The sequence below is a fragment of the Oreochromis aureus genome, linkage group 10, assembly GCF_013358895.1.
Source record: "Oreochromis aureus strain Israel breed Guangdong linkage group 10, ZZ_aureus, whole genome shotgun sequence".
Lineage (NCBI taxonomy): Eukaryota > Metazoa > Chordata > Actinopteri > Cichliformes > Cichlidae > Oreochromis > Oreochromis aureus.
The window spans coordinates 22,823,534-22,834,558 of record NC_052951.1 but is presented as its reverse complement, the minus strand read 5'-3'; positions in this window follow the sequence as shown (position 1 = coordinate 22,834,558).

Here is an 11,025-nt window from a genome sequence, read left to right as displayed (position 1 = left end):
TATCTTTGTTATGTTTTACTCTGCTCCTTTACTACATACTGTACATAGAAGGAAGTCAGCACTAAACATACAGTTCAGGTCAGTAGGTCATGGTTATTACAAGGTAGTGGTCATTACAGTTTAATAATAACAGACCACTCCACTTTTTTTTTTTTTTTTTATAAAAAAGGGGTTGGTTTGGTGGGTAGAATTGTCTCAGCATTTCATAAAAGCTTTTTTTCTTAATTATTTTCATAGTGTGAAAACAATACTATTGACTAAATATTGTGAGTAAATATGAATCTTGTAGGCTCAGTTTTATCCATTCTCAGTGGAACCCTGTTTGATTCATTTAAAGCTGAAATGTGGATGTGATTTAACTCATATACAATGAGTTAGCATAAACAGGTACATCCTTTAGGGCATTAATACAAAGACCCAGAAGAGAATTTAACTAAAAGCAAGAGAAACAGGAGAGCAGTGATGGTAAAGCATTAAGTCTATATGACAGAGCAGGACATGTTTAGTCTTTGGCCCATTTTGTCATGTTGTTTTGATGTCATGTTAGACAATTTCACCTCTCATGCAGTACAACTGACAACCATTCAAAAAGGGCTAAAATGTGTGGGCATTTCCTTTCAGCTAGCCACAAAGTGAAAACTCCTGTGTCTAGAAAAGGAAACTGGGCATGACATTGACTGTGACACAATCAATCTGATTCAAGCGTGAGACTGTGCCATAGAGCAGCTTTTTCTAAAGACGATGGCTCAAAGTATCACTGCCACCTGTTTGACACAAACAGATGTCTTTTACTTATGCCTTGGCAGCTGAGAAAATAGGTTTTGAATTTCCGGTCCTATTTTGTGTAGCTGTGATGAAAACGGATCTTTTAGTACATCGAAGGGTTTCTCGAGTCGTTCATATTAATAACCTGCCAACCTTATGTGCGTGTACTGAAGGAACAAAACCACAAAAAGAGGATGACAATCAATGAAACTGGATTGTTATTGCCAGCCACATATAGATCAAAAAAGCAATTGGAATTCTGTTGCCCTGTGTATTTTAAAGTGCTTGAACAGTCAGCCCCATTTAAAAGCCAGTACAGCTGATTGCAGGGCCACCTGCACAAAGTGTGGGGACGACTACTTACCAACGTCAGGTTCTATTTGCTGCATTTGCAGCGTTGGTAGGTTACGAGGACAGCTGACCTCAATAGACAAATGCAGGGTGCAGTGAGAATGCCTGCTTGTTGGCTCCAGTTCAGATCACTACAAGTGTGGGTGAGCGCACACTGTTAGATAAACACACAGGAAGACGATTGCAGTCACAGATAAATGCACACAGAGAAGAGTGCACCAACAGCCCTGTTCGTGCAAATATTTGAAGGTGCCAACCGACGGCTGCTGCCGAATGTTAAAATGTGCAAAATCTTTTTTTCTTTTTTTGCCGCTCTCTTTTGCCAGTTTCATGTGTTACTCAGTTATAGAACAACACAAACACCACACAATCACACACAGAGCAATAACCAGGGCAAACATACAAAAGGTCTCCATTTCTTTGTCCTTGACAAATATACATATGCAAACACCAATATTTAATACAACATGTGGCCTAATGAGTGCTTGCTCAATTCAAGACTATGAAAATGATTCTGCCATATAAAGAGGCAATTACAGAAAACGGCTACATCCACCTACAACAAAGCTTTGAATAGGTTAGTGTCTCTCTAAATATGCAGTATCTATAACTATAACCAGAACTAAATTTCTAATCCTAAACTGGTGACTGAGCTTCACTGTTGGTGTCTCTTAGTTGTGTAACTCACAAGTTGGTTTTCAAGAACAATTTTTAAAAATTTGTCTGTGGCAGTAGTTTTTCTTTCTTAACCCACTTCGGAAGCTGAAAAGTTCATGGCCCAGACATCGCAATTTTTAATCAATGAGTAACAATAACAATGATTCAAGTTGGGGATGAGCTCATGGATGAACCTGAGTGCAAAAAGAAATGTATTATCTCTATTCAGTGGTAAAGTCCCACTTTTTCAGTGATACAATTTATCAAGCAGCAGAGCTGTGCAGCCCACAGGCATGAGGAAGTATGATTAATACTTACCAAAGGGACAAATAGTTCCCTTAGTCTTTTCAATAGTAATTACAGCAAGATAATAGGTCTCTGGAGACTCATAAAAATTGCTAGCCTGCACAGGCAGTTTTATCAAAGTAATCATCTACTATGTATTATTATTTATACCATTGCTAAACAAACTCCTGAAAGCCACATAGCATATAATTCAGAGAATTCTCACATAGCACAAAAATGAGTGGTGAAGTTTGAAGTAGATGATGTTGCACTGGAAGTAAGTCTTTTATTTTGAAAAAAAAAAAAGCAAAAATAAACCAACTGTTATAATTAATTGTATATCATATTTATACATGTATGCAAGTATGGAAATGGACTAATAGGCCTAATTATACTTGCTGATCAAACTAAGCCCAGTACAGCAATGTTGACTGGGGGGATCTTCATGGTCCATATGAACAATGAAAAAACCTGTCCGTTTCAAGTATAAAGTGGAAAATTCTCAAATATCTAATTTCTCAAACATCTAACTCAAACATTTAATTTCAAACCAATTAAACATGTATTCATTTGCCTGAGATGGATCTAAATGCATAAAGATCTGGGTATAATTGCTGAAAAGGCCTGACAAAGTGTTAAAGGAGTAGCTTCAGCTTGATGATTAACATGGTATAATGGATCCTTTTAACAAGGCTGTTCTGCATTAGGAACATTAGAAGTAATATATTTGGCATGATTTGGCAAAAAAAATCCATAGCAACCTTTCAGCGTACTGTAATTCAAGTATCCTGGGAGAAAACTAGACTTGGGCCTCCTTTTAACTTTGGTTTCATGATTTAGAAAACAGTTGATGACATATTCGATCACAGGTTCAGGCTGTGGAGATAAAGCCATATCAAGAGCAATAAATTCTCCAGTGAGAGTGAGATTTAGTGGCTTAATGGCGTAGGATCATGAATTTCAATCACATGAGTTTTCCTCCACTATGAAGCCACACATTTTATTTATTTATTTTTTGCCTAACTATTTCCCTCTATATATTCATGTATGAAGCAACTACTATAGCCACTGAGGCTATATTTTCAAATCTGGAATTTTTTTCCCCTTTTAAATGTAATTTGTAGTTATGCATCCTGTAAGTATAGTTCATAAAGCATTTACCCACATACAATGCAAGTTCTATCATGCATTACTGCTAAAGTAAATCACTTCAGCATACATTTGTATCAGAAAAAGAGATCAATAAATAAATTTCATTTATGTGTTGTTGCACTCACAAAAATGTAGGTCATGCAAGTATAGTAAACAGTTGCATTACTGACTGTTCCTCCAGGTGTTGTTGTTGGTGGGTGATGCACTTATTCAGATCTTTGAAGTAATCAATGATTTTGTAGCTTGCCATGAATTCTCTTTGTGCTATAATAGCAGTTCAAGATAAAAGTCACTGCGGCATCATGGCTCAGCTGCTTGTTGTTGCTATTGAAATTTTTATTGTCCCTTCCAGTATATTTCCTTCTGGCTGGTTAGTCTTTATGCTGCTGATTATATTTACACTTGCAAAAAGCATCATATTTATTTTCCTTTAGTTTTTTCCTGTGTCTTGGGCAGTTTATTGAGGCTTTTTATTGTCTTTTATCTAATTTTAGAGACTGAAGCCTTCTCATTGAACTATTAAAACAACATAATAATGTGTTTCCCCCAGTAATGCGTCATTTGGGGAAGTTCTGACTTTAATTGTTCATCCATTCATTTGTCCACTTTGCTTAAGCCTGAGAAAGGTAGTAAAAATGGCTCAGTATAAAAATGGCCGTTTTACTTTCTTACTTTGAGTACGTTTCACATTTCATTCCTGCAGTAATTTTTACTCGCCATCCACATACATCCATGTGCTCATACATCTCTCCCTTTCTTGTTTATCCTCCTGTCCTTCCTAACCTGGTGGGATTTGCTCCTCTTGGATAGGCTCAGAACCAGATGGTGCTCAAAGGCTTAAAGGTTCTGACTGGCACTGTTTCTGATTTATGTTTATCTGGCTGTGAGCTGCCTCGCGTGCTGCTGAAAACATCCGGGCCAGTGGTTCATGTCTGTTTATGCATAGTGCAGCTGACCTTTGGGATTTCAGTCTTACAGTTTTCTGGGGACAATCTGCCCAATGAAGCAAGGCACTTGATGCTTCATAAAACCTTGACACCACAGGCGTACACGTGTGTGGGTTTAAGTGTGTATCCATGTACTTGAGACATGCTGAAAAAAAAAAATAAAAACACAAATTTACGTAATTATCAGGTCCATGGTGGGCTTAACTTCAGAAATCACGTACACTGTCTCACAGAGTCACACAACTGTGAAAAACAGCAAACCACTGAAAAGGGCAATTTAATATCATGGTCTGAAACTCTGAACAGTATCTTTCCTTATCAGCCTTGTCATGCAAACAGCAGTTGGTGTTCATACTGCATGTGCTTCTGAAGAGGTGAGCGATAAGGAAAGGGAGGAGGACAACTTAAAAAAAATAAGGACGTGACTGAGATACTAAAATGAATCTGTTGGTCTGCTCCAAAAGACAAACACCATGGCAACCACATGATAACACCAAAAAGAAAAAAAAAGAAAAGATTTTCTAGGTCTCAAATTCTTGAAAAAAATTGAATTCAAAAATAACCCACATCCTGAGTTGATTGGTTCAAACATTCAAATGTGCAAATCTTGCATTCACAACCTTGTGAATCCAAGTAAGGATTAATGCATGATGGGATTTTCTATGACTGTTGTAGAAAAAAACACTAAAGTGTTTTATAAAACCTTTTTAGAAATACTGTTATTAAAACACACAAACTATCCTAATGACCATTATATTAACACCTATCCAAATTGTCAGAATTTGTTTATGACGAAATAGAAATGTCAAGGCTTTAATGTGACACTTCCACTATTTCCGGTTTATGATCCCGGGTCATAAATCTGGCTGCAAAGGCTTTAAAGATATATCTAATTTAACAGCTAAAATGACCAAAGTGAGTCAGTCCAGCAATGGGCATTGTCGTGTATCAATTACTCACCACGCACTGTTTTTAATAAATTGAGAGTAAACCACCAGGTGACACTGTTCTCTGTTTATAGATCTTTGACTTTAGAGTATGACTTGCAGGGTGTTTTGCCTCTAATATGTTCTCTGAATAGAAAGGCAATGACAGAGGAGCACAGTGACAAAGAGGGACGGAGTAACAAATAAAGAAAAGTGCGTGATTGATTCTGTTTAAGAAATATAACTCTTTACTAAGGACAATGCCAGCCAACTGACTGTAAAAATAAAGCCACGTTTGTATCTCTGAGAAAAGGTGTGTGTGTTTGTGTATATGTGTGTGCGTGCTTGCATATGTGTGTGTGCACTTTTGCCTGTGCTGCAGTTACCTAGATTTGATTTTGTCCTAGTTTGCTCAGGTCCGTAATGCTCGTGTACCAGCCATACTCAAAAACAATCGAAAATGATAAGCACAACCCATCTCCTCTGATTGGAGGATGAAAATTAGTCAACTTTACGTGCCCTTCAGAAACATGACTCATTAAATTGGTGGACATGTAATCAGAAATGGATTTGTGTTTCAAAGGGATGCAGAGAATAGTGCGTGTGTTCAATGAATGGTACTGACGCACGAGAGAGTCACATCTTGTTCTTTGTGTACTTGTGGAGAAAACAAACAAACATGTGATTGCTACCTAGAGAGGTTAGGCAGGATACAGAGTGCATTATGTATGCTTTTCCATTTAAATATAGGTGTAATTGTATTTTTTTTACATCCAGAAAGAAATGATAGGGTGGAAAGGGTTTTTTCTTGGGGACTGTTTATCATCATATTATCTCAGGCCTCAGGTGCCTTACTCTTATACCTTGAGCTCTCTCTCTCTCTCTCTCTCTCTCTCTCTCTCTCTCTCTCTCTCTCTCACACACACACACACACACACACACACACACACACACACACACACACACACACACACACACACACACACACACACACACACACACACACACTTTAGCTCCTCTGTGCCCTCATCATGGGCAACATTTTTCCCATTCCCTTTCCATTAGCAACTGAAGGTCATCTTAATGGGGCCACTGGCAGACCAGTGGAATTGCAATTTAAGACAAAGGCAATTAGACATTGATAGGACAGCCCACCCCCACCTCTGACACATCAAACCCACATGTCTATGTATGCACCCATACAAATCATTCAACTCCTCTCACAAATCCTTGGCTTCGTTGCCATCATTCTCCCACTCTCAGTCATTCCATCTGCCATTCTCTCACTCAGTCACTCCATCTGTCCCTTTCAAGTCTCATTGACCATTTTGCTCATTAGCTTCTTACTCACAGTTGCCCACACGTGGAGAATGCCAGTGCTTACAGCTTCAGAAAATTGCTTATTTGCAGCTGGAGAAAACTGATTCAAATATACAAAGAGAAACAATGAAAACTGTGTACACAGATGCTACATTTAAAGCATTTGACTCTATATATCATGTGCTAAATGGTAAAAGAAATGTTTCAATGAAATTCATCACACTGTGTCTGATTATCAGGCAACAAAAGCACTTTGGCTGCTTTGCAGAGTTGTATATAAACATAACATATACACAAATGTGTAACTTTTGACAGGCCAGCTGGATCACTGAAACAGGGCTGAGAAGGAAGGAGGTACCCAGCTATATATTTCATATATTTAAGCCATGGTTTTAAACCAAAGCCTATGAATATATAAATAATAAAAAAATATATATTAAAATTTGTCCACCAACCTGTTGACCTCAACTATGCAAACAAGTGTCTTATAGAGCAGTTCATTAGCACAGTGACCATAAATAAAGCTTAACATGCCAAAGCAACAAAAAGTGGTGCTTAACACAGGGTGGAGAGAAGCAAACAGGATGACTTCTGTCCGACCATGGTTACAAACATTATTATATGTTTGTACTGATCATTTTCCCCCACGCACCAGGTATAGTGGAATTGGCTCGGTTTGTCCCCAGTATACTTTTTTTGCTTTCTTCTGACCACTACTCATGCTAGGCCCTTCATCTGGGTCGCAATTTTCTCCAGGACCAGGTCAGATTGAATACATTTTCTTTTCAAATATTTATCTATTGCCATTAGGTGCTGCTGCTTCTCACAGCATGACTATTATGTAATTTCTTCTTCTCTTCCTCTTCTTCTGTTTTACTGGCAGTTGGCAACCCATTTAATTAGAGCAGGTAGTTGTACTGCCCTCTAGTGGAAGAGAATATAATTGTTCTGCCCGTTACGCCGGTGGCTTAGCGTACCAGTCAGGTGTAACCAAATCTTCCACGGCACACCTGATCATTTCTCGCTGCACAGTGGTTGGGAAACACTGGCTTATAACATAAGCTGAAATAATAGTGTCCATTCCCAAATGCTGCATTTGCTGTCTATGGTGCTGATCACAAACTAGAATGATGTTATTGATATGATTATTTATTTTTGCACTTTCAGTATGTGTGAGAGAGAGACAGACAGAGAGTGAGAGAATGTGAGACAGTATGTTTGCTCAGGTACAATGTGGCGGCAAGAATCTAAAAAAATGCCTGCCCAGGGGCCTGTCATAGAGATGACATACATAGCAGTCAGGGCTGCTGAACCATGTATTTTATTTTAACAACTGTATTGTGAAATTATTTTGACGGAAAGTGAGTGTAAAGAAATCATGATTGGTATTACAAGGAAAACTTTCAGGAGGACCTATAGTCAAAGATATCATAGCAGGATTGATTTGGTTGGTTAAATATTTTGCTTAAGATACATTGAAATGCCAGTTAAGTGTCTGTACTTGCCTAGTTTGTAAGGATGAGTAGCACTACAAGTAGGAATAGCCACAGTAAGGTTTTAAATATATCTCTTCCTCAGACTCATTTATGATAGCTACTGCATACTACAGATATAATACAATCTTACATGCCAGACAAACTTTAAGATAATAATAGTGATGATACTAATGATAATCACAATTCGTAAGTCTCTTTCAAATTTGAAAGATGGAAATGACTACACCTAAATAGATCATTTAGTCAGCAAGAGAATTCACTCTTATCCAAAACAATTGCTATTGCAGGGCTCATTTAACACAATTGTGACAGCGTCTTTTTTTATGTTTTGTTTTGTTTTTTGATGGAAACTGTACCGTACATACCATAATGATAAAATGGAAGCAATGGGGAAGGGAAGATAAATGCTGAGATATCTAAATAGATTATACCTTCTGTCTTCTATCTAGCCAGTAAGATAAATCCCCCTAGGGTATGACTCATCTCAGGAAGTCAAAGCAGTGGAATCTAGTGTTTTCCGGTAATGCATACAACAACAAGTCACGACTGCTTTAATTTGGAGGGCTGTCGTGTTGAGTCAAGGGAGGCTAGGAAGAACAGCACACTTAGATTTTGTACATGTTTGTACGTGTATGTGGGTGTGTGTGTGTGTGCGTGCGCATGGCTGGTTGCATGGGTGCACCTAACACAATCCCAGTTGATGAATAGTTTAGCTGAGTTTCATTCCATCTCATTAAAGGCGTTACATGTCTCTGTGGTTCTGGATTCTTTCTAATCTCATTAAAGCTGTCAAAAAAAGAAAACCGAACCAGCAGGCTGAGATAAAGTTGCTGTCATAGCCCTTTATTGGATAAAAAGGGTGACGGTGTTTGGTCAAGTTAAATTATATGTCCCTGTGTGCGTGCGTGTGTGTGTGTACATGTACGTTAGCGAGTGAGTGACAGAGATAAAGTGAGAGAGACAGACACAGAGACAGCGAAGAACATTTGTCTCTACACAACAATTTGCATAGGCTAGACTTACATCACAGATTGCCAGGAATGATAAATTGAATGGACAGGGAACAGTCTCACCATCATCAGACTATCACTTTCTCCTTCGCTCCATTAAGATATTACCTAGATGTGGCTTATTAAAGTAATTTAGATAGAACTTTCTTGATATCACAGGTAATGAAACAAGGTCTAAAAGGATTATGTCGGTTTTTTTTTTAAATAAACAGGATAGCTCATATGCTATCCTGTTTGACTCCTGAATGATGATAGGGTTATATTCAATAATAATGTCTCATAGGTACAAGTAATATCATACAGTACAGTGTGATTTCATGTGTTAAGCTACATAATAACTATCTTCACCACTAGGACATACATGAAAACCCCTACACACCAGTTATGCATTTAAAATCTATAAAGCTAGGCACAAACACGCAAATGAATGCATGCCTGTAGAGCATTATACTCCTCTATGGTTTAACTAATTCATGCATATAATAATTAAAGGTAAAAACAGTAATAAGCTTCGCATCTTTGTTAAGTCTGTAATCTTACAAAATCAACATTATACACAATGAAAACCAATATGGCAACAAAATATTTAAGACAACCTGCTATTACCGGAGCCAAGCGTGGCATGTAATTATAACTGTCAAATCATTAAAATCACTTTTCCAACTTCTTTTCTTCTTCAGAGAACATGCTAGGAAAACAGAATTATGCTGTGATTGCCTTGTAGTCCAGGCTAATGATTCACTTTCAAACAAATGAGTGATGAGTAAGTGATGAGTGACATTTTTTTTTGCACACACACAAACACACACACTGGTTTTGACTATCTTAACTACTATTCCACGTGTGTGTCAATATTCCTGCCAGAAGACAAGTTCACTTGACATTAATACATGTCAGTAAGTGAATGAGTCTCCACCAGTCCTGAGTTGAAACAGGTGCACCAGCTGGCAATGCTTGAGAGAAGCAAGTCCCATCTCTACTTCCAGCTGGTCCTCCAAACATACTCACCCATTCCATAAACAAATGTCCTCACAGCTTGCATCTTCACCACTTCCTTCTTCTAACTTTTTCCTTTAAAGCATTCCCTCTCATGTCTAACCTCTTTAATAATCCATGACTTCTTCACTTGCTAGATACATTTCCCTGTCTTTTTTATGCTTTTATTTTCCAGGTAGCGTTGTGATGGAAATACTAATTTTGCTCCAAGGGTACTTAACTCAACACCAAACTCTGCTTTAGTGTTTCTTTCAAGTGTAGCTGTGGTGGCATGAAAGAGCAGTGCATGTGTCTCAAACTCACTTACATACAGTATGCTGTTTAGGTTAGGTCAGAACAGTCAACAACAACTCCCGTACAGTTGTTTATTTGTATTAAGTATGTAAGTGTAAAGAAATGTAGTGATGCAAGTGCACACTAAACCACTAATACCTTCTCAAGTACCAGTAACTCAGTAAGTGAAAGGTTGACAATGAAGTGCAATGGCAGAGAATGTGAAGAGAGGAGGAGGTCCCAAATGCAGACATTTACAAGCGAGTGAAGTTGAACAGAAAGCGAGCTGTTGAGAGACTGAGACTTGACTAACTAAACTGGGCAACCTGAAGCTAAGCTAAAACATAAGGAAACCAGAACATGAGACATGAACGAGGGAACTGAACCATGATGCAAGAAACACAGAGAGCCAATCAAAGGACAGCGGAAAACAGTCACAATATAATTAGACAAGGGTAATTAGGGAAACTGGAAACACACGGGGAACACAACTGGAAGGAGTTGACCTAACAACACAGAGGAAGCAAAACTAAACACACTGAAGAGAGGATGCGACACTGTCAAAGTAAAACAGGAAACACTAAGACGCAAGAAAACAAGGATCATAAGACTAACTAAACTTAGAACCTAACCAAGACTAAACTCCATACCAACTGTAAACACTAGAACTTGAACATTTCCCCAAACAGCAAAAAGGAGTCAAAAATATGAAAGACATTCAAAATGCTGCATCAATGACCCAGCACCCTGACAGGTTTAGAGCAGCAAAGTACAGCGCCACGAAGAAGTTTGAACTTTTTATTCTAATTTCTCAGCTTTTTTATTTAATATTTAAGATCAACAAACA